The 24,035-nt window shown below is 45.8% G+C and overlaps 1 long non-coding RNA gene across 2 annotated transcripts; it reads left to right on the top strand.

Moving 5' to 3' along the window:
• The first annotated feature begins 804 nt into the window (after positions 1-804).
• LOC135920392 (uncharacterized) lies at positions 805-18,100 on the top strand. 2 transcript variants are annotated; one of them, XR_010570246.2, is made up of 4 exons: positions 805-1,296; positions 1,920-2,099; positions 12,377-12,605; positions 17,782-18,100. It is a non-coding gene; the product is annotated as an uncharacterized lncRNA (long non-coding RNA). The 2 variants fall into 2 exon arrangements; XR_010570245.2 differs by lacking the exon at positions 1,920-2,099 and having other exon boundaries at positions 814-1,296.
• The last annotated feature ends 5,935 nt before the right edge of the window (positions 18,101-24,035 follow it).

Here is a 24,035-nt window from a genome sequence, read left to right as displayed (position 1 = left end):
GCCACTGCTTCCTGCGCAAGCTGTCACGCTTTCCTTGTGGTATTGTAAAAACGGCATAACCACCTTCAGGCTTCTTGCTGCAGTTATATGCGCGACAGCCCGGCATATCGCTAGCACATAGAACAGGAAACACAGCGTACAACGTTCGCTACGCCGAGCTAAAGCGCCGAGCCAGCCGTGCTCGAGGAAAAAATGGCGCGAGCTAAAAAGAAAAACACAAGCAAAACTCAAGATCCGCGCGTTTCCAAGGGCAACGGCAGGGAGACCAATCGTCGTGCAGAAAAACGGGGGCAAAACTGGTTGCCGCGGGGGAACGCACAAGGGGCGAGGAGGTCGCGCGGCGGCGGCAGAGTTCAAAGAGTGTCGCTACTTTCAAATTATCAAGGGACTTTAACTGAGGACAACCGCAACAAAAACGCTGGTGAGCAGGCCGGAAGAATAAAAAAAAATGCAGCATTACGGGATGCTTTGCTACGAGCTATAAGAAAGACTCCTCAGCTCGCAAACAACGCTGTTCTTTGTCAGAACAAAGTTGCTTCGGCCAATGTCATGCAGCCACTGCTTCCTACGCAAGCCGTTACGCTTTCGTTGTGGTATCGTAAAAACGGCATAACCATCTTCAGGCTTCTTGCTGCAGTTATATGCGCGACAGCCCGGCACAGCGCTAGCACATAGACCAGAAACACTGCGCACAACGTTCGCTACGCCGAGCTAAAGCACCGAGCCAGCCGTGCTCAGGAGGAAAATGGCGCGAGCGAAAAAGAAAAACACAAGCAAAACTCAAGATCCGCGCGTTTCCAAGGACAACGGCAGGGAGACCAATCGTCGTGCAGAAAAACGGGGGCAAAACTGGTTGCCGCGGCGGGGACACGCAAGGGGCGAGGAGGAGGCGAGGAGGTCGCGCAGCGGCAGCAGAGTTCAAAGAGTGTCGCTACTTTCAAATTATCAAGGGATTTTACGCGTCTTGCGCTCTTGCGTGTCGTGCGCATTGCGCTGTTGTGTGTTCTCTGCTCGTCGGCCATGTTGCAGAAACAGTCGGGCGCCTCGTTGCACGTTTCGTTCAAGCAGGCATCACGAGCAGCGGGACGAGCAATGGCAGCGGGAAGGGCACGTTGGAGCCAAGCGGAAACGTTTACGCTATTTAGAATTTGGGAGGACAACCTAAATGACCTGCGTCGTGCCAAAAGGAATCGTAAAGTGTACGCGCACATTGTGGAAGAACTTTTTAAAGCCGGCATCGAAAAAGAGTCTGAAGGAAACAAAAACAAAGATTGAAAACCTGGGAAACAAATACAGGCAAGTACGATTTTTATTTTTGACGCTGTGCATGTTCGTTAAACAAGAAAGAAATAACGGAAATATATCGGGCGAAGTGGCGTCGCAGGTTGTTTTCTAGAGCGGACGCCAGTATCGTCACTTGGCGTTGTCGAAAGAGCTTATAGACGCGGCGCACTTTTTTTTTTCACGCAGCGCATACCTTCATCGGACGCATTGTGTATCTTTTAGCATACTGGACCAGCGCGGGCATACAACAATCCGCTGATGGGGACGCTCCGAAATGTGATACACCAGTCCTTCGGGACGCATAGAGAAATGCAGGGCGCGTTCTGGATCGTGTCTGCTTGGGATTGAAAGTGCCCATGCTGTGTGACTGGTATTTTCGTGCTGCGACGACTTTCATTTCCAAATAGCAAAATAAAAAGAACATTTGTAAGCGAGTATCTCTGTGCGCGTCAGGGAACAGCTAATTTCAATCAACGACATCTTTTCGCTAATTAAGTTGACCTTCGGAGCGTGTGCTGTACCTGTATTGTACTGCTACTGCAATTCGGGTGTGTTCTATGAACCTATGGCACAAAATATGAACTTGATAACCGACAATGCAGTTGAAAGGTGGCTTTGCTTTATTTCTGTTGCAGAGACATAAATAAAAAAAAGGGCACGGGCTATGGCCAGATAATGTGGCCCTTTTATTGGGATATACACAAATTTCTCCAGGCACACGACCGGCAAAAGCGGCCATATTGAATATTGCTCTAAAAAAAAAAAAGCTGCATTTCCGCTTCCTGTTCTTGCAGCGCCTTCTGGCGTCCACCTAGGTAAGTTCCATGCACTGCCGCTGCTTATTTTCGAACCACTGCGAAAGGTACAGTTTCCCTTCTCTAAAGTTGGTTCTTTATGTCGTGCCCTCAAGCGCGATGTTGAGGTGCGGCATCATTTTTTTTGTCGTATTCGGTTGTTAAAGTTTGTATGTATCTCCACGGTTAGCACCACTGGTGTGGTTTTGTCAAGAACAGCTACAGCAAAGGGCTGTATGTACAAAGTCAACGACCAATTTTCCGGTCGTCCAATGGAATGGAATGGAAAAACTTTACTGCTATATATCTCGGAGAGATTGGCGGTGGGCCGGTGTCTTCATGTCTTGAGTCCTGGCCGCTTCACAAGGTGGGCGCCCCTATTCCAGGGCACCGCTGAGTCTTGCTGCCTCGCAGGCGTGCTGCACAATTGCCCGTTGGGCTGCGAGCTCGCTGCTGGTGAGCAGACCCTCCCAGTGTTCCGCACTTGGGTTACATTATGGAATGTGAAATTACGCTTGCATTCCCACGTGATGTGGTTTAATGTGGGGGTTGCCCCGCACCACGGACATGTACTGTACTAGGTAGGGAACATATCGTGTAGTGTGTGCAGCTTGAAGAACGTGCCTGCTTGCAGTCTTCGCCAGCTGACTGCTTCGTGTTGTGTGAGCGATGTTTGGGGCGGGGGGTATTTAAGTCTCCTTCCTCTGTAGTGGTTGAGTATTTCTGCATACGTCGGCTCCACCGTTATTGGTCGCCCAATTTTTCGGAAATGCCCAATAATTCGGACGCCTTCGCGGTACCTCCACAGTACCCCATAGAGCCACTGTATAAGAACGTATGAGCGTTCGGATGCAAAAACCCTTCGCCTTTCCGTTTTCCGGACTTTGCCATGACTGCAGGTCCGAAACGGCATTGAGGCCACCACCACTGCCATTTTGATTTTCTCGCCGTTTCGAACAGGTGCTCTCGTACGCAGATCCACTGGCAGCCGTAGCTACCAATGCGGCAACACTAGGCCTAGCCACTTGACGTTCGTCACCAAGCTGCTGCTTGTTCATCATCAGCATCATCTTGGTTATGCCCACTGCAGGGCAAGGGCCTCTCCCATACATCTCCAACTACCGCGGTCATCTACTAATTGTGGCCATGTTGTTCCTGCAAACTTCCTAATCTCCGCCCACCTAACTTTCTGCCGCCCCCGCTACGCTTCCCTTCCCTTGGAATCCAGTCCGTAACCCTTAATGACCATCGGTTATCTTCCCTCCTCATTACATGTCCTGCCCATGCCCATTTATTTTCCTTGATTTCAACTAAGATGTCATTAACTCGCGTTTGTTCCCTCAACCAATCTGCTCTTTTCTTATCCCTTAACGTTACACCCATCACGCTTCTTTCCATAGCTCATTGCGTCGTCCTCAATTTGAGTAGAACCCTTTTCGTAAGCCTCCAGGTTTCTGCCCCGTAGGTGAGTATTGGTAAGACACAGCTATTATACACTTTTCTCTTGAGAAATAATGGCAACCTGCTGTTCATGATCTGAGAAAGCCTGCCAAATGCACCCCAGCCCATTCTTATTCTTCTGATTATTCCAGTCTCATGATCCGGTTCCACAGTTACTACCTGTCCTAAATAGATGTATTCCCTTACCACTTCGAGTGCCTCGCTACCTATCGTAAACTGCTGTTCTCCTCCGAGACTGTTAAACATTACTTTAGTTTCCTGCAGATTAATTTTTAGACCCACCCTTCTGCTTTGCCTCTCCCAAGTCAGTGCGTATGCATTGCAATTGGTTCCCTGAGTTACTAAGCAAGGCACTATCGTCAGCAAATCGCATGTTACTAAGGTATTCTTCATTAACTCTTATCCCCAATTCTTCCCAATCCAGGTCTCTGAATACTTCCTGTAAACACGCTGTAAATAGCATTGGAGAGATCATATCTCTCAGCCTCACGCCTTTCTTTATTGGGATTTTGTTGCTTTCTTTATGGAGGACTACGGTGGCTGTGGAGCCGCTATAGATATATCTCAGTATTTTTACATATGGCTCGTCTACACCCCGATTCCGTAATGCCTCCATGACTGCTGAGGTTTTGATTGAATCAAATGCTTTCTCGTAATCAATGAAAACTATATATAAGGGTTAGTTATATTCCACACATTTTTCTATCACCTGATTGATAGTGTGAATATGGTCTATTGTTGAGTAGACTTTACGGAATCCTGCCTGGTTCTTTGGTTGACAGAAGGCTAAGGTGTTCCGTATTCTAGTTGCGATTACCTTAGTAAATACTTTGTAGGCAACGGACAGTAAGCTGATCAGTCTATAATTTTTCAAGTCTTTGGCGCCCACTTTTTTATGGATTAAAATTGTGTTGGCGTTATTGCATATACAGGACGGCCAGTTTTTCTAGAACAATCTGCCCACCATCCTTCAACAAATCTGCTGTAACCTGCGTTACTTGTGGGATGTCAGACTATTCCCTCTTCCGTTATCTTCGTGGGTGCCATTGTTACTGTATAAATCTCTATAGAACTCCTCAGCCACTTGAACTATCTTATCCATATTAGGGATGATATTGCCGGCTTTGTCCCTTAACACATACATCTGATTCTTGCCTCTTCCTAGTTTCTTCTTCACTGCTTTTAGGCTTCCTCCGTTCCTGAAAGCATGCTCAATTCTATCCATATTGTACTTCCTTATGTCAGCTATCTTACGCTTGTTGATTAACTTAGGAAGTTTTGCCAGTTATATTCTCACTGTAGGGTTAGAGGCTTTCATACATTGGTGTTTCTTGATCAAATCTTTCGTCTCCTGCGATAGCTTACTGGTATCCTGTCTAACAGAGTTACCACTGACTTCTATTGCACACTCATTAATGATGCCCGTAAAATTGTCGTTCACTGCTTCAACACTAAGGTCCTCTGCCTAAGTTAAAGCCGAATATCTGTTCTGTAGCTTGATCCAGAATTCCTCTATTTTCCCTCTTACTGCTAACTCATTGATCGGCTTCTTATGTACCAGTTTCTTCCATTCCCTCCTCAAGTCTAGGCTAAGTCTTCTTGTTCGGTACCATATATTTCATTAAAACAATTCGCAACTGTTAGCAATGGTGCCAACTCCGCTTTTGTAATTCTCGCCAGTGGCTTCGAAGCTCCGAAAGCATGACACGTTGAATAATGCAGATCCCTGAAAATCAGCTTACCAATACAGTAGCGTTATGCGGTGAAGCATATTACACGTTGAATAATGCAGATCCCTGAAAGTCAGCTTTCCAGTACAGTAGCGTTATGCGGTGAAGCATATTAAGAATGGGAAGAATCAATTGTCAAGGGACACAGTCATCATCATCAGTCTATGCTTAAAAAAAAGATTTTGCGCTCACCACTGCAGCTACGAAAACGGCCCCACTGGAGGCGCAGTTAGAGAACGTAGACAAGCTTCTACACGTGGGAAGCTAAGGCAGGGCTGAAATGGCAATAAAAAGAAACAAACATGACCGGACAGTTCGTAGAAGCATAGCCAAATTGAACAGGAACATAGAACAGTATGTCTAGCAGCTATGCAGAAAACAGTGGGAGGAAAATGCAACGACATGGACAGTCAGATAGGAATGGCAAAACCGTGGAACATGCTTCAATATTTGTTAGACCCAGACGGGACATAGGCAGAATATAAATTGGCTAATAGAAGCATACCAAGGGACAGAAGAGGACTTCCTCAAGGAAATCGAGAAGATACATCTCGCAAGTGATGCCCATCATACACCCTGACTACACAGGGCAGGCAAATGACAAATTAGACAATGAAATTGGCGAGTCAGAGGTTAGGGCAGCCCTACAGAAACTCAATATTAAGTTGGCACACGTACTAGACGGGATGATGAGCAAAACGCTAAGGAATTTGGACGATGTGTCTATAACTAAGTTAACAGAATACATTAATAAATGCTGGGAGGCAGGGCAGATTCTGCAGCAATGAAAGACGGCACGAATCGTGTTAATACCTAAACCGGGCGAGCGACTGCAGATTGAGAACTTGAGACCTATATATCTCACTTCTTGCATGCGGAAACTCGTGGAGTACATGGTCCTAGCAAGATTAACCACCTACCTCGAGGACTGGGACGTGCACCCACCCACAATGATAGGATTCAGGAGAAACCTCTCAGTGCAGGACGCTATGTTACAACTAAAACCTCAGATCATAGAGGATCCAGGCAGATTGCCAAAGGCAATTCTAGGGTTGGACCTAAAAGAGGCCTTCGATAATGTAACATATGCAATGATACTAGATGGAGTAGGAGAACTAGGACTGGGAAAATGGATGTACAATTACATAGGCAGTTTCCTAATGGGCAGGAAGGCAAAGATCACGATAGCGGACCTAGTTTTGGAGGAGATCGAGATAGGCAACACAGGTACGCCACAGTGCTCGGTATTATCATCGATGCTATTCAATCTGGCACTAATCAGGCTGCCAGCCAAGCTACGAGAAATTGATGGACTCAATCATACCTTATATGCAGACGACATCACCCTATGGGTGAGAAATGGAAGTGATGGGCTAATGAGAACAAACGTTTTAAACAGCGGTCGAAACAGTCGAACGATATCTAGAGGGGACAGTGATAACCTGCTTGGTAGAGAAATCGCAGCTTTTGCTGTACAGACCGACTTGCAGAGGTCAAAAACCAGGCAACTACTGGAAAGCTCTCACTTATAGAGAGGAGATACAGTTAAAGACAGCTGATGGGAAACCTATAGCCTAGGTCGACAAGATCAGGGTATTGGGGCTCCTCATCGAAGTCAAGGGCAACAACGAAGAAACCCTTGGAATACTGGAGGGAATTGTAGTGCTAATCATGAGACTAATCAAAAGGATTGCAAACAAACACAGTGGGATGAGAGAGGAAAGCATGATTGGGTTAATACAGGTCTTCGTCATAAGTAGAATAGTATACGTAACGCCCTACATGAAATGGCAGGTCGCGGAAAAGATCAAACTAGAATGGCTCATTTGGAAAATATACAAACTAGCCATAGGGCTACCGATCAGTACCAACATGGACAAGTTGCTGCAATTAGGCCTACACAACATGATAGACGAGCTCATTGAAGCGCAATGTATGGCACAGTATGAATGCCTCTGTAAGACGAGCAGGCAGACACATCCTAGAGAGACTAGGCATAGGTTACCATACACAGCATGGTGTCAAAGTTGACATCCCAAGAGAAATGAAGGAAACAATGGTAATACCCCCCATACCAAAGAACATGCACTCGGACCGCAATAAGGGCAGACGAGAAAACAGCGAAGCAGATACAGAAGACATTCGGCAGCGCCAAGGACGCAGTCTTCGTAGACGCGGCTCAATACATCTGCAGGCGGCGGTTTTACGGCAGCCATTATATCGGTAGCAAAAAAAATTGCAAGACATGCGCTACCATACGCACCACAAGTAACAACACAACAGAAGTAGCCATAGCGCTCGCAGTAGCTCAGACTAACACAACCGTGATAGTCAGCGACTCTCACATGGAAATAAGAAACTTTTCCAATAGCCGAATCGCCCCGGAGGCACTACGCATTCTTCTTGCAGGAGGTCAAGATAGCAAAAGAAATATATATGTTGCATGGACACCCGCTCATGCCCTAGCGGTGGATGGCAACAGCAAGGAGCCACGCAATGCACCTAGAGAGATTATGGACCGAGCCGTGGTCACAAGTGACACCCCGACACCCTCCGGACGTGATGGTGTGGTAGATGAGTGGGAGTCGGGAGAACAGATTGACCACATATGACATCGCAAAACACTATAGGTTACAGAGGGGCATATTCCTGCGACCTCACCCAAAATTGACAGAAAGCAGTCTGTCACATGGCGTCAATTACAAACTCGGACGTATCCGAATCCTGCGCTCTCGCACATCATATATCCGGACAAATGCCACAAATGTAAATCCAGAGCCACTCTGGAGCATATATTATGGCAATGCCAAGTGATATGTTGAAATAACAAGAATGCAGCCTCTAGCAACAACCTTCGCATGTGCTGGGAAGCTGCACGGCTCAGCCCCGCCCTCGATGATCAACTATGGGCCGTCCAGCATGCTGAGGATGCCTCCAGGACCCACGAACTCTTGGCCGTCACCTAGGCGGGGCCTTTGGCCCTGCCCACCAACTCGCAGGACAGACAATAAAGCTATTCCCTCCTCACTGCTGCAGGACGAAGGCCTCTCCCTGTGATCTCCGATGACCCCTGTCCCGTGCCAACCGATTCCAGCTAATGCCTGCAAATTTTCAAATTTCATCGCTCCACCTGGACTTCTGCCATCCTCGACTGAGCTTCCCTTCTCTTGGCACCCATTCTGTAACCTAAATGGTTTACCAGTTATCTAGCCTACATTACATGACCTTCCCAGCTCCATTTTTTTCTCTTATTGTCAATTAGAATATTAGCCATCCCCATTTGCTCTCTGATCCACATCGCTCTTTTTCTCTCTCTTAACGTTATGTCTAACATTATTCGTTCCTTCGCTCTTTGCATGGTCCTTAACTTGTTCTCAAGCTTCTTTGTTAGCCTCCAGGTTTCTGCCCCATATCCTCGCACAGGTAAAATGCACTGATCATACACCATTTTTTTCAATGATAATGGTAGGCTTCCAGTCCGGATCTGACAATGTCTGCTGTATGCGCTCCAACCCATTTTTATTCTTCTGAACAATATGCATTCCTTAATTATACATGCATGCACCCACCGTCTCCTTTTACGGTACGAGCACAGACACGCCTAATAAGTATACTGGCAGGCCTTCAGAGCTATTTCGGATGTGCCTGTGGCGATTTGAGGCCTTAGGGGCCATAAAAGGCATGGATTCGGACATTTTTGCGGCCCCTTGGGAGTCAGAAAATTGGACATTGGCTGTACTCAACTGTACGAATTGATTTGTGAACATTAAAATGATTCATTTTCCAACTCAGAATCAGTTTGACAAAAACAGGGATAATTACATGAGAAGGGTAGACGGAAGGAGGTCCCATAGAAACTAAAATGGGACCCCCTATGCATGATGACAAGAATGAACAGTAGAAACACTAATGGCAACATGTAAAATATGTGATAAAGTTTTTAGGAGACAAGGCGTAGATGAAACAAAAATAGGAGTACAATGCATAAACAATAACAAGGCTTTGGATTAGTCAATAATAGGAGAAACTAGAAGAGTTTTTTTAGAAAAATAATGCAGGAGACGTAAAGAAACGAAGTTAAAGTTAAAAATACAACATATGCTACACTCAAAAGGAAAGCCAGAGGAAGCTAAAATAAAGTGCTTAAGTTATGTATGAAATGAGAGAGCTTTCAGCAATTTTGTCCACTTTATTATCTACTAGTACTTATTTGACTTATTTGGTGAAGTACTCAACCGAGGTCGATGCATTGCATGCAGCATCACCACGGTGATTAGTTGATTTCAGGACAAAAGAAAACTTAATTTTTAAGTGTTTCTGTGGCAAAACCGCCATCTGATGGTGAGGCATGCCTGTCTTGGTACAAGGGTCGTCCGGGTCATTAACTCCAATCAAAACAATTCCTATATCCGACATGGAAACGGCGATGAAAGCAGCACTTATGTGTGAAGGTATAGGACCAATTAGCCACTGGGAGGCACGCAGATCGTATCGCATATGTGTGTTCATGCACGCAGATTCATGCGTCTGCACATGCAGTTTGGAACTTTCTGTCAATCTGCAAACATATATGTGTGATTGCAGTGGTTGCCGGCTCCGACTGTTGTCGAAAACACATATGTATGATCTTCGAACTGATCGCCGGTTAGCCACTCATATAAACATATTAGTTAGCGGCAAGCGTGGAAGGCTTGCTGGTCAGATTGGCCAACAGCTAGTTTTCACCATGGCACACTGCCTTGCCCGTTGGATCCAATTGGTAGTACTTCAAAAGGTTGGTCGGGTATCAGCGACAAAAGTTTGGTTTTACGCCGCATCGACTGGTATCTATTCGCAGAGGCCGCACAACACATGGGAAGCCGACAACCCAACTCACAGCAAAAACTGAGTGTACGGGATGGTACGAACATTGTTCTCCACTGTCATCACCACCTTTGCGACACACCGTACAGAGGCATATCATCTTTGCACCGGCCATAGACACAGTCTCTTGTCGAGCTTGTAGCATTGTTATTGGGCATAATACACATTTTGTCGGTAAAGCATATCCGGTATATCTCAGTAAAGCATATCTCGGTAAAGCATATCCAAGCACATCGGTCATTTGGAATGCGCGCGAGACATTTACTATCACTTTTGGCGCCGCAAATTGTTCTAGCATGTTTGATTTTATACCTCTGTCGGCTTCACTGTTGAGCAGCACACGCTGATTGCACAATGATAACATTAGGCTTCGCCAAATGGCTACAGACTACTGCTATACTACTCCATGTGTTCCAAAAATACGAATTTTTCTGCTCCAAAATGTTGGTGTAGCTGCTCCTAAACTGCTATAGAACGAGTTTTCCTGCTACAAAAATTGCCCCAAATCCTGAACTGGCTGGACCACCACCGTTGAGTGTACATACTTAGAAACAAACAATATTTAATTGAGTAACTTTTGTACAGTGCCGTTTTTTTCTGTGATGTGTTTATCCACTTCTATGAGAAACTTGCAAGTGCTTCTGAGATTTTTATGCTAGTATTGTTATATATTCAGCTATGTGTTACACGTTGTCAAACTGCACTGGGGAGCAGAGGCCTTTAACCCAAGCTTCCTCCTTAGTAACAAGAAGGAAAATAAATTTCACAATATATCAATACTGCCTATACAGGGTCCACCTGAACATTTGGCTGCACGTGTTCAAAAAAAGATTTTGTGCTTACCACTGCACTATTCTTGCTCAAATTTTGCTGAACGGTCGCATTTTGGTGTCTACTTCGTCTAGTATAACACTTGGCACTTATGGGGATGCAAGCTGCTGCCACAATGGTGCAAGCATAATATTGTCACGTCCTGTCATCATCTGCAGAAAGCAGTGTTTCAGGGAGGGCAGCTGCCTGTTCCAGGAGTGCGCAACATGCGGCAGCCCTCCCTGAAACTCTGCTTTCTGCAGATGACGGCAGGTTGCGACACAAGTCTGTGCCAGGGCTGGCTTTTCAGATGCCATTTTTACCATACACGAAAACAGCTTCTCATTTTTGTCTTAAAAAGCAGGTGACTAATTGTGCCAGGTGTTATACTAAAGGAAGTTGACGCCAAAATGTGATCATTCTGCAAAATTTGAGCAAGAACAGTCCAGTGGTGAGCGTTAAATATTTTTTTGAACACGCGCAGCCAAATATTCAGGACCCTGTATAAGTGCCCACATAAGCCAAATCTACTGTTAGGCCTAATAATAAGCCTTGGCCGCCGTAGAGTTGAGACAAAAGCCTTAGATGGCTCACGGGTTGAAAAATCCAATGTCCGCCATTATGGCACCAGAATTCATGGTACCACCTTGTGTTGGTGCTACCAATAAAGGTTGTGGGTTCGAGGTACTGTCAATTTTTTTCACACGTTGGGCACTTGGCAGCAGCAGGGTAGCCACGACTTATGGACACTTTTTGCCTCTGCTTTTCTACAGACGCATGTCAGTTACTTCTGAAGCTTTGCTTCAGTCATGCTGCTCTAGGTCTAGCTTTGCTGTTGCCAAGAAGTGCCATTTTTATTTGTTGCAATTTAGCAATGTGTCCTCATAGTGCAGATTTAAAATATGAACTATAGAACGATATTGACGAATATAAAGCGAAGCTCAAACATGATGCGAGGAAGCAATTAAGGGACTTTGAGAAAAGTCTCGAGTCTCAATGCCTGATTTGAAAAGGTAATCCCAGGAAGCGCACAGCTAGCTAGTAGACATCTACCTACCAGCTTGATGTAGCCGGCCACAGCCAGTAGTCATATTTTGTAAGTTGTACTCTAGACTAAACCTCCGCAAGCCGGCTGGTAGCTCCGCTAATGCTCCCTCCAGTGAAGGCTAGTATCCATCTTGGGAAGCACTACTGTAGTTGTGGCGTAGACATTCAATGTTCAGGCTTCTTTCAGCTTCGCATGTGCTATAGTTAGATCTACTTACCATGTTCAAGATCCTGCGAGGTTGTTTCTTACTTAGCATGTCACTACAAAAGCACAAGGCAGCAACCCAAGTAAAATTTTCATTTTTACTGTGGTGAGTGTAGATGTGCTATGCTTCCGTGTTTGCACTAGGATTGTTGTCTATATTCTGGCCTGAATTCATTCTGCAGAATGGAGGAACAGGCCATAAGACAAAAGTATAGAGACCTGGCTGCTGGTGCCGATAGAGTGGATGTGAAGATCTTGAAACAAGGCCTCTCGGAAGGCCCTTGGGGAAAGCTAAAAAAAAAAAACGGTATTGAAGTTGGCGAGATTCTACACTGAAGGACAAGTCACCGTCTCTGAAGATGACTTTGTCAGCATCTGGAGGACACTAGAACACTGGGGACAGGCCTCAAAGTAAGTTTGAGAGACTAAATGAATTTATCTGCCTTTCTTTTGCAAGGAAAAAGAGCTCTGACAGGGTTAGAACAGTGGTGTCTGATGCATGTTTTTATCACCCATTCTGCACAAACATTTTGGTGCAATTTTTCATAGAAAGACGTGACCATACAGAAAATGCGCCGCTTTTCTCAACCAAATGCACCCAATTTGCTATAGTAATAGAAATTAATGTTCCACCAAAGGGGGTCTCCAAACCTCTAGAGCGACATTCCTAGATGCCCGTTCCTCGGCGTAACCGAATGAACGAAAACAGCGAAAGATGAAAGTGAACACGGCGCACAGCGTGAAATTAAAAGGGCCCTGAACCACTTATTAGTAAAGTGGAGAAAGGCATGCGAAGTGAAAATAGGCTATTTCAGAAATACTTCGCCACAAAAAGTACTTCAGTGCGTTCAGCAGAAGCGGACTTATTGGGAATCAAACAGGGCCTCCGCTGTGCTGCGGTTCCTTCTTCAATGCCTTGCACTGCAAAGGCCGCGGCACAGTGGGGCACAGTTCAAATTTCATTTTGGATGTTAATGTAGACGCCACAACTTCCGACATTGGCATCTACGACGAGCTAAACATAAGCTTAACGCAGTTGCCCTCAGCGAGCCGCAGTGCGTTTAGCCAGTGAACTTGCGGCGGCACACCACAGCGGCTGCTATATCTATGCTATGTAGCCGACCACCGCTACCAATAGCAGTCGATAGATCCCCTCCATCAGCTCACCCTTTTGGTAACAGTATGGAGGGGCTTTAGTAGTCGAGTATGAGAATCCGCTTTATTGCAAAATGAAACGTAAGCCCTGCTTGCTTAGGAGAGTAACGAGGCAGGCTTCTGTTGAAATGAGAGCGTTTGAGAGAAAGGTTAGTTCGCAATCCTTTTGAGAGCTCCCAGCACCATGTATGACAGCAAACTTCAGCTGAGATGTTCACAACAGTACATGCAACCTGCAGATTGTTATTTCACAAAGCCCAAGGGGTGGTTCAGAGCCCCTTTAAAGAAGAGTGCACGAGGAGGAAAGTGGAAAAGGAGCAGAGGGGAAATGGGGTGCACATGTGCTGTGTTGCCGGCGACCATGACATGGTGGTGTGAAGTGGAGGAGGCTAGGTTCGTCTGCAGCGTCAGCTGCTGAGGTCAGTCCATGGTACCAGCGTGCTCCCTGCAAGGGGCGATTCCAAGTGGCTACGAGTAAGGCTTGATGTGATGCTCCCTTGGGTGTTGTCGCCGCTGAGACTGATTTCCCTCACGTCCTGCATGGGGATCTGGATGCCACCGACCAAATGCCAGAGACAATGTATGGCTTTAGGCAACACGTGGGCACCTAGGATGTTCTTGTACAACTCAATGAGCTGGTAATCAAGCAGGCAACGAAGCAGGTGCCATGAGCACTACTAGGACCTTAACCGTGTCTTTGATAACATCACACATGAAAGTGTCCTCTGCAACCTACGCGAAACGGGTTGCAGAGCGGGAATGTACAATTACATCCGTGACATTCTTGGCAACCAAATGGCCAGGATCAGAATAGGAGAGGAGACATCCCAACCAATCTCCCTGGGGGATTGAGGAATGCCGCAAGGTGTGGGCCTCTCCCCCCTCCTGTTAACATGGCTCTCCTGCCGTTGCCTAAGCTTCTCGAATCAACAGATGGCCTCGGCTATGCATTACATGCCGACGACATCGCTTTCTGGACTGCGAGGGCAGGGTCGGGTAGCTGGATGAAAGACATGCACCAAAAAGGTGGCTTACTTGGTCAACAGCTATGCAATGACCTGTGGCCTTTGCTGTTTGCCTCAAAAGTCGGAGCTGACTGTTGTCAGACCACGTGCATCAGAGAAACAAGCGGAAAACACAGGAATCACTCTGGAAGGGATCCGGATCCTCCTGGTACCTCAACTCCGTATCCTGGGCCTCCTGATCCAGGCAGATGGCAAGGCAACGGCCATGATGAGAAAAATCAAGCTCCTGTTAGACCAGATCTTTAACATGATCATGCGAGTGGCCAAGAGGCGGAGGGGTCTGAAAGAACCGGACGCCTTGCACCTCGTTCAGGCCTTTGTTATCTCACGAATCGTCTACTCAGCGCCGTAGATGCAACTCTTCAAGAAGGATGTCATACAATTTGATGCAATAATCAGGAAAGCCACGAAGCAGGCCATAGGTATACCCATAAATTCATCCACAACGAAATTATTTCAAATGGCAGTCCACGACACAGTAGGTGAGCTCGTTAAAGCCCACCTATCCATTCGAAGGGCCCGTGTTAGCCAGACCCAGGTGGCAGCAGTGTCCTTCGCAAAATTGGATGGCAAGAATCGCACTACACCCACCACGACCAATTACCTGAAAAGTGGACTGAGAAGCTGGAATGCAAATCACTACCGCACAATATGAACCCCACGTGGCACGCCAGATGATGCAACGCCCGGGCAAGAGTCATCACCTAGATCCTGGAGAAAGACGTCATTGTCCTATACGCAGACACCTCTCTACCCAAATGCTCTGTGAGGGCAACGGTCGCGGTCACCGGGCTGGACAAGCTGGTCACCTGCGCATCAATTAACACTCCATCTTTGGAGGAAGCAGAAGAAATGGCGAGAGCCCTTGCACTCCTACAACCTAACGATCACCAAGATTGTCACGGACTCGCAAGCTGCGCACAAGAACTACAGATCTGGCTGGGTGTCCCTTGCAGCACTGAAAATCCTTGGAAAAGCTAAGTCTCCTAAACAAACAATTGACCTAGCTTGGGCCCCAGCCCACTCCTCAGTTGAGGGCAATGAATGTGCTCGTCAGCAGGTCCGAGCACTCAACTCCCGGGCCATCAAGGTGGAGACGAGGGGAAACCCAGTTGCACAGATATAGTTAAGTATCACAGGGGAAGACATGCCCACATCCCCACCACTCCTTGAACAGAGCCGGACAAACAGGCAAATCCAGGCAGGATCATTTCCCCACCCCTGCCTACAGAACAGAATATCCCGAGAAAGATGAGAGAATATATCCTCACTGCAATGCACTAGACACCCTCCGGCACGTCATAGGAGAGTGCAATTTCTCTAAAGACCACCCCCCACCTATAGCCATAACTAACTCTCCTACTGTCCCCACCCTTTACAAGTGATGGCAGATCTTGCTATCCAGCCCCGCCCTGGAAGACCAGCTCTGTCTGATCCACAGGGGCCAGGTGGCCCTGGAAGGATATGGAACCCGTGAAGAGGGAGCCACCCCATCAGGTGCTTGACGCGCTCTATTTCATTATGGATCGATAAAGCTGTTTCTCTTTCTCTCACCGCTGCAACTGGTGGCATGATTTCCCTGCAACGAAAGCGTGAGAAGAAAAGCATGGTGCCGCGCTAGATGGGCTGTGCGCAGATGATGGCTACGATAATGCGCCAGAGCTGCGTACGTCGTCTGTGTAAACAAAGCGCGCTACTGACGGCACTCTCTTACAAATGTAAACAGTGTACCTATATATGTACCTCAACACCTACGTTGAGATACTGGGGCTAAGGTCTCTTGAAAGACCACGCCACTGCCTTCCAGTTACCCCATGCATTGCACCCCAGACTCCTTGTCGCCATTTTAACGCCTTTTAAATTGCTCGTCGCATTTACTGCTAAATTACTAAAATCACTCTTTCAACTGACGTCTTTTCGGGTCTTTTTTGTTACTGGCGCACTGACCGCCTGACCGGCTTTTCTAAACCCACAGAAGCATGCCGCCAACGACACCCCTGTATGCACCCTAACCTCTCGCTTCCCCAACACTGTCCCATGGCCATCTTTTTCTTTTCTTGTTTTTTCCCCCTCTTGGTGTCCCCCCCTCTTTTCCTTTTTTCCCTCTCCTTTGCTTTCTTTTCTTTTCTCCCCACCTTCCCACCCTCCTGCTCTTGTCGTGCTGTCTTGGGAACCGTGCCCATAGACATCAGGCGACAGCACTCTCTCTCTTTGAAGTCTCTCCCTTTACAACCAGCCGCCACCGACAGGCACATGTGACGTCACTGTACAAAACCTTTAAAACTAACATGCTGAGTTTGACGAGGCCGCCTTTGACGAAGATAGGTCCTCCTATCGAAATGTTGGCCTGCCTTTCTGACGCACATAATCCCTGTTTATAGCCTTGATATATATATATATATATATATTTTGTAATGCGAAGCATATGACTTCTAAATGATAGCTGAACAAATCTAACTTCTAGAATCTGGTTTGTACGTAAGTGTCAGGAGGCATTACAGGGAAAATGGCTTTGGGTTATAATGCGAGTGGCCTGATCTTTTTATGTGCTGAATAAAGGAAAGATGACAACGATAGGTATACCAGGGAGCAATACCATAAATAATAAGACCACGAACAAAAGCAAAGTATAATGACAGTACTTCTTTGGAAAAACTGCAACTGATTTGAGTAGCACTCTTATGCTAAATGCAGTTTCTTTGTTTAGTGAATGCAATGTAATTAGAAAACTTAAGGGTGGGAATCTGTGTTAATGCCAAGGAAAAACACAGGAGGCAGTTATGTCCATTGTAAGTCGTTGCGTGAGAGCAAGGTAATGATCTCTGCGATGACATCACTGTCATAAATATCATGGCCTATTATCTAAACTCTGGCACGTGCAGCATAGGCACACCATAAACAGCAACAGGTGCATGTCCAAACACGTGGCAGCGCTACATCTGCTAAGTAGCGTGGTGTTTGAATGATTGCCTCTGGGAACACTGCACCACAATTGGCGTAATAGTGACCACCTGTCTTGTCATTGCTTTACGTGCTCCTGCACCCCACTGTTTCATGGCACTCATGCTCAGGTGGAGACGTGCTAATTAAATATAAAGAGTCTTGGGTAAAAAATTTAGGATGTACGTTTGTAAACGCCTTGTCACTGTCTTGCGCCACGTGAAAAAATTACCTTTTGTAAGATAATGTGCACGCTGACGTATTTCGATTGTTCATCTGTACGAAAAGATAAATCGATTTTGCTTCTTTGTTTCTACATTCTATGCATCCCATGAAATCATTGTGTTCTGGGCAGTCTTGGTCCTTATCCCACGTGTGTTTAGCATTGGTGAAACTTCTCTCAATTCTGGAATATGTGCCAAGTAGACTAAGTAGTGATGTTCTTCATATTTCTCTTAATCTTGCAGTTGGAGCTCAACGTTGAGTCGGGAACAAGCCCAAACAGCTATGCAGAATACTGGAATAACAAGATACGAGGCCTGTTCGACTATAATGTTCTCAATCATTGGTGAAAATTCTGCTACCATCACTTTTGAAGGCCTGGTAAATGGGCTACTAGGGCATCGATTGCTCCAACGTTATACTGCCAATGCGGAGGCAGAGACAGTCTCTGTATGGTGGAACATTTTGTCGAAGTTTGTGTGCCAATACACTGGTTAATCTAGAATTTGCAAGTGCGCTTGTTCGTTGTGACTGTTTGTATTAAACTGTATTGTCCTGTTATCATATGCTCGGTGGCCTAGTACATTTGTGCGCATCAAGAGCCCCACAAGCTGCCACTGCCGGGGTACATTCCAAACAGACGCTGTAAAAAATCCCAATGTTTTCTATTATAAATTGCATACTTCGGTACTGCACAGGTTTGGTTAATACCCCCCCCCCCCTTTTTTTTTTTGAGGTTGAAACCTTTACACAAGTTCTCCGCATTTGCGTAGTTTCATCGGCATAATCTTGTGAGAGAGCTTGTGACATCCTCTACCAGAGGCGCAGCCATCTATACACCCTTGAACATTTTACACTTTTTAGGCTGTAGTCTTGGTCCAAAATCCATATGCGGCCATTTGTTCTGTGTGCATTTTTCTTGTGTAACGCTGCGCGGTCGTACCATCTCTTCAACAACGTCGCTTGTTTCCGAGTGTCCCGTAGCGTTTCAGGCAGGAAATATTATTGGAAGCTTAGTGCTGGCAAAAAAGAAAAAAATATATAAAATAACGATAACCGTTTGTGTCAAGTCTGCACCCTAAAGGGCAACAAAATTGTGCTCTTGACCACGTGGTGCTTGTTCCATGATTTCTAGCCGTGTGGAGCGAACTGTGGCATTGAGAACGTTGTAATCTGCAAACTACTTTTTCACTTGCAACTTGCGAATGCACAACTGGGTTACGTAAAACTTAGCTCAGAACTGTGAGACTTTCATCTTTTTAAACTTCCTGAGGTACATCTTAAAAAGTTGCATAACTGTTATTTTACTGAGTTAGAGCGAACGTATCCTTTCTGCTTCCTTCCCTTTATTTTCAGTAATTCAATGCACTGTATCAATTGAATTTCTGAAATTGTGTGATCTTCCACAACATTTTATTGGGTACTGAAAGAATGCCAGTCATTTTTCCACTCGCATTATTTCATTTCATTTCATTTTATTACCTTAAAGGCTCCAATAAATGGAGCGTTACATAAGGGGTGGCAAGAATAAAAATACATAGTCATAATAACAGGAAGTTTTTACAGTTTCGATGAACTTGGATGGGCACATAATGACAGCAACGTCGTTAGGAAGGCCGTTCCAGTCTGCAGCTGTGCGAGGAAAAAAAGAGTTTGAAAACATGACAGTGCGTGAGCTAAACTTAGCTAAAGCTGAACTTAGTTTTTTTTTTTTTAAGCAGCAAGTTACAAACTGGTGGCACTGGTTCAGCATCACATTTGGGACATCATCTCTACTCTAGTTTGCAACTATACAAGGCCCATTCTGCCTGTCGATTGCGCATTACCCAGCCTACGTGGTGCTTCTATACTGCACTTTAACTTTGTTAAAATGTTAAAATGTGAGGCTTAGGTGTGTGGTCAAAGACTGTGTTGGACAAAGCACTAGTGGAATACCTTGTGTTATCCACCATCTTGATGTTACATCTATTGAGGCATTTCTTGGTCTCGCACTTCAAGCGGTGCACTCTATAAAAGATGTACACTTTTCTTTTTCTACGATAGTTGTCATCACTGTTGTGTGCATGTTTTCACAGTGCACCAGTTTATTTTCTGTTGGGAACGCTAAACGGCACTTAAAGCCATGTGATGTTCCTGATAAAAGAAGTACTAGGCACGCTGTGTTGAAAAAAAAAAAAAAAAAATGGGTGAGGTGTTGCACACAAGATTGGCGACGATTATTGCTGTACATAATTGCACCATAAAGGGTGGCATAGCTTGGTATCCCAAAGGGTGCGAAATTCAACCAAGTTGTGTGGTGGGCTAATACCTCAATGGGTGCAACACATTTTAGAGTGTAAATCCTGCGGAAGTGAAAGATCGTCTCATTTGCCCGCTCACAGTAGTCTCATTAATCGTAGAGGCACATCTTTAAGAATTCTTCTTGACACCACATGAGAAGCCAACAAACACTGACACCAAGGACAACATAGGGGAATTGTGTTTAATAAATCAAATAAACGATAAATTGATGGAAATTAAAGTGGATGAAAAAACCAACTTGCTGCAGGTGGGAACCGAACCCACAACCTCCGCATTTCGCGTGCGATGCTCTACCAATTGAGCTACCACGGCACCATTTCCCCATCCACTTCCTTGGGTATTTACGTGTCCTAGTAGAACCCTGAGAGTGTTGGCCAGCGCCACCACTCACAGACCTTGGCAGCGTACGTGGAACGTCCTTTTTGCTGCAGGCGTCACGAGAACGTGATCCTTTTGGGTGAAGGCAACTGGTCAACTGGCAGCTAGCTGGTCAATGCGAAGGTTGTGGGTTCGGTTCCCACCTGCGGCAAGTTGGTTTTTCATCCACTTTAATTTCCATTAATTTATCGTTTCTTTATTTGATTTATTAAACAAGTAATTTCCCCTATGTTGTCCTTGGTATCAGTGTCTGTTGGCTTCTCATGATATGACTAATAAAAATCGGGCCCCTCGGTTAACCCCCTTTCTTCTCGTTCTTGACACTACGTTAGACGTCGATACTTGTTTGCCTAAGTCGCCCCTGACAATGTGTGTTGGGGCACATTTGCGGGATATTCTTAAACAGGGTCACGTGACTGGAAGCACTGTGAAATTTCGTTCACGTCGGCCTGAAGCCCGTGCAGTTGTTAGCTGCCGTCATAGTTCTGCCCATGCTCATTTTATCAAGTGGAAGAAAACGATGGCATTGTTCTGTGTCGCATGACTTTTCTGAGCAGTTTCGAATGTGCTTTCTGCGTTGTCCTTGTCTTGTGCAATACAATTTTTGCTGTAAAAGCCAGCGAGCCATGTTTGTTGCACGATGTGCTGCCTAGAAAGCATACAAATTTTAACTGCGACATGAACAGTTATTCACTGCGCCTTTAAAGATTTCCCATTACATTGCACTATACATGTACGACCAGTCATTTTTTTCTTTTTCCTTCTTTCAGGGGATTCATATTGGGTTAGAAAGCCCGGCAAGATCTTTGTAAATGATATAAATTTTCCCGTGTCACGTCATCGTAACAAGGTTTAATTTTTATCCTGCTCCGCAGTGTTGCCACACCTTAGGAGGGACACAAATTATACACATTTCTCATCGCGGGGGTTGTATTACATGTCTGGCTTATCGACGCAGACATGGGGCAGTTTTAGCGTAACGGAGACGTACCAGCATAGACTTTGCCGATTGATCCGTAGACTGAGCATCCGCGGTGCTCATGGTGACAAATGGTTGAAAGTAACATAATCACCAGGGAAGTTATTTTTCGATATTGCATGTGAACCGGGCAGACAGATTTGTTGCAAATGTAGCGTTACAGCAGAGATTCATCTAGTAGATCAGAAAAAAAAAAACATTGCACGACGCGCCAAATTACTTCGCATGCCAATAGGTGGTGTCCAGATCCACACCCCAGCGACGGCTCCCTCTGAGTAATGGAAACTAATCTAGAGAGCTGCGGACAGCACATGCCGGAAGTGATTGCAGAGCTGTAAATGCGTCCAGGCTGCCATGTTTTGGACACCACTTATTCCAACACCCGATTACTACTCAAACGTAGACCTGCTCCACCACTTGCAGCGAAGTAATAATGCTAAGCAGACAAATGAAGCGCGCCACTATGCCGACATCCAACAGTCGGTAATGTTTTGAGCTCACGGAACACATAGAAACTGTCACGAAATTGGGCAGCCATGTTTTGGACACCACTTATTCCAAAACCCTATTGCTACTACAAACTTGCACCCACCCCACCACTTTCAGCAAAATAATAATGCTAAGCAGACAAATGAAGCGCGCCACTATGCCGACATCCAACGGTCTTTACAGACCGTTGGATGTCGTCATAGTGGCGCGCTGTTTTGAGCTCGTGGAACACGTAGAAACTGTCGCAAAATTATCACGTAAACATCTAACATTGTGTACAATATTCCATCTGCAGACTGCAGTTACATCTACAACGGCGAGATGGGAAATTTCGAAAGGCGAATCAAGGAACACTGTCATGATGTCTAATGCGCTCTTGCCGAGTATTTTGCAACAGAAAGACATTATATTGACTGGGGTAGGGGGCATGTGCTAGCCACTGAAAGTAATCTAATCTCACATTTGCATCTCGAGTAATTACTAATCTATACCACGCTGAACTGCAATGATGGCAGCCTTCCTTCTGGTTATGCCCGCTTCTTGTGCCATTTATTCACACGTACATCTCTCCCTTTCGTTTACTTTCGTTGAGAACAAGGCCCCCGTATGGGAGCTGAAACATGCTTTCTTTTCTTTTAATGTTCTTGGTCTGCATCCGACCAGATGAGTTTTTGTCGAACTCTTGATTTCACATTCGAATTAAGCACAAGCGCTTCACAAGTGCTCCGCAAGGCCCTTCACAAATTATTTCTTTCCTCTGGGGAAAAGATGGGGAATGCGGGAGATGGAAATTCAAGACGATGAGCAAAACGTGAACAAGGTGAATGCAGGAGCCAACGTTTCGACAAGTGGACTTGTTGAAACGTTGGCTCTTGCATTCACCTTGTTCACGTTTTGCTCATCTTTCCTCTGGGTTACACATGCGCGGATAGCAGTCTCGGCTCGTCCTATTCGATAAGAGCCCACTGCAGTGAAACGGTGCGCTCGCTGGGCTACTTTCTCATTCTAAATTTTGTTTTCCTGCTCAAACATGGCCACCATGGTGTCATTAGCTTGTCACACAGGTAGCGAAGCAATTAGTGCGATGGGGACAATTAATACTTTTCGTAGAATTCTAGCAAATTATTTTCAGCTTTTCTGTAGGGTGAAGCAAATATGGTCGGGTGGTATCCCTAATTATTTTTATTCATTTGTCTTCGTATTCCCCATAAAAAAATGCTTACTGAAAATTGTGTTCTGTGTTGGCGGCCAGCTATTGCGATCGTTAAAACAGAACAAGGATGCGCTCGCAGCATCTGTCACACAGAGATGGCAAAATGTGGCTTGTCAGAAACACAATTGTTCAGCGCTAAACTGCTCGTTGTATTGATGCCCCGTAATTGAAAAGAAAGTGGCCTCCTGTGCAGCAGGACACCTGCCAGCTGGCGACGGTTGGTGGGTCAGAGCAATGCCTCTTACTGGATGCTTGCCGCTTCGCTCATTTTCTCATTGGATGGAGGTTGATTACAAGGCTGGCCTGTGCTCAACCAATGGCTTGATGAGAGACTGTAGGTCCTGCCTCCGAGATTGCAACAGGCGTCACTATGTTCTAGGAGACAGGGGAACATGATTCAAGTTTGGGCGTGCTTCTATACAAAAATCCTCCAGGTGACCAGCCCCTAGGACCTTAACAGAGAGAGTGCAAGAGTGGGATTGAATATTAATATGCAGAAGACAAAGATAATGATGAATAGCCGGGCAAGGGAACAAGAGTCCAGGATCGCTAGTCAGCTTCTAGAGTCCGTGAAAGAGTATGCTTACCTAGGTCAATTACTCACAGGGCACCCTGATCATGAGAATGAAATTTACAGAATAAAAATGGGTTGGAGCGCACTCGGGCAAACATTGCGAGATCCTGGCTGGAAGCTTACCATTATTATTAAAAAGAGAGGTGTACAATCAATGCATTCTACCAGTGCTGATATATGGGGCAGAGACTTGGAGACTAAGAAGCTTGTGAACAAGTTAAGGACCGGGCAAAGAGCGATGGAACGACTAATGTTAGGCGTAGCATTAAGAGACAGAAAGACAGCGGTTTGGATCAGAGAGCAAACGGGGTATAGCCGATATTCTAATTGATATTAAGAGAAAAAAATGGAGCTGGGCAGGACATGCAATGTGCCAGTTAGATAAATAAGCATTGGACCGTTAGGATTACAGAATGGGTACCAAGAGATGGGAAACAGAAGACTAGGTGGAGCAATGAAATTAGGAAATTCACAGGTGCTAGTTGGAATCGGTTGGCGTAGGACAGGGGCAGCTGGAGATCGCAGGGAGAGACCTTCGTCCTGCAGTGGACATAATATAGGCCGA

This window comes from Dermacentor albipictus, chromosome 10 (assembly GCF_038994185.2).
Source record: "Dermacentor albipictus isolate Rhodes 1998 colony chromosome 10, USDA_Dalb.pri_finalv2, whole genome shotgun sequence".
Taxonomy (NCBI): domain Eukaryota; kingdom Metazoa; phylum Arthropoda; class Arachnida; order Ixodida; family Ixodidae; genus Dermacentor; species Dermacentor albipictus.
This window is presented reverse-complemented; position numbering and strand designations above follow the sequence as displayed.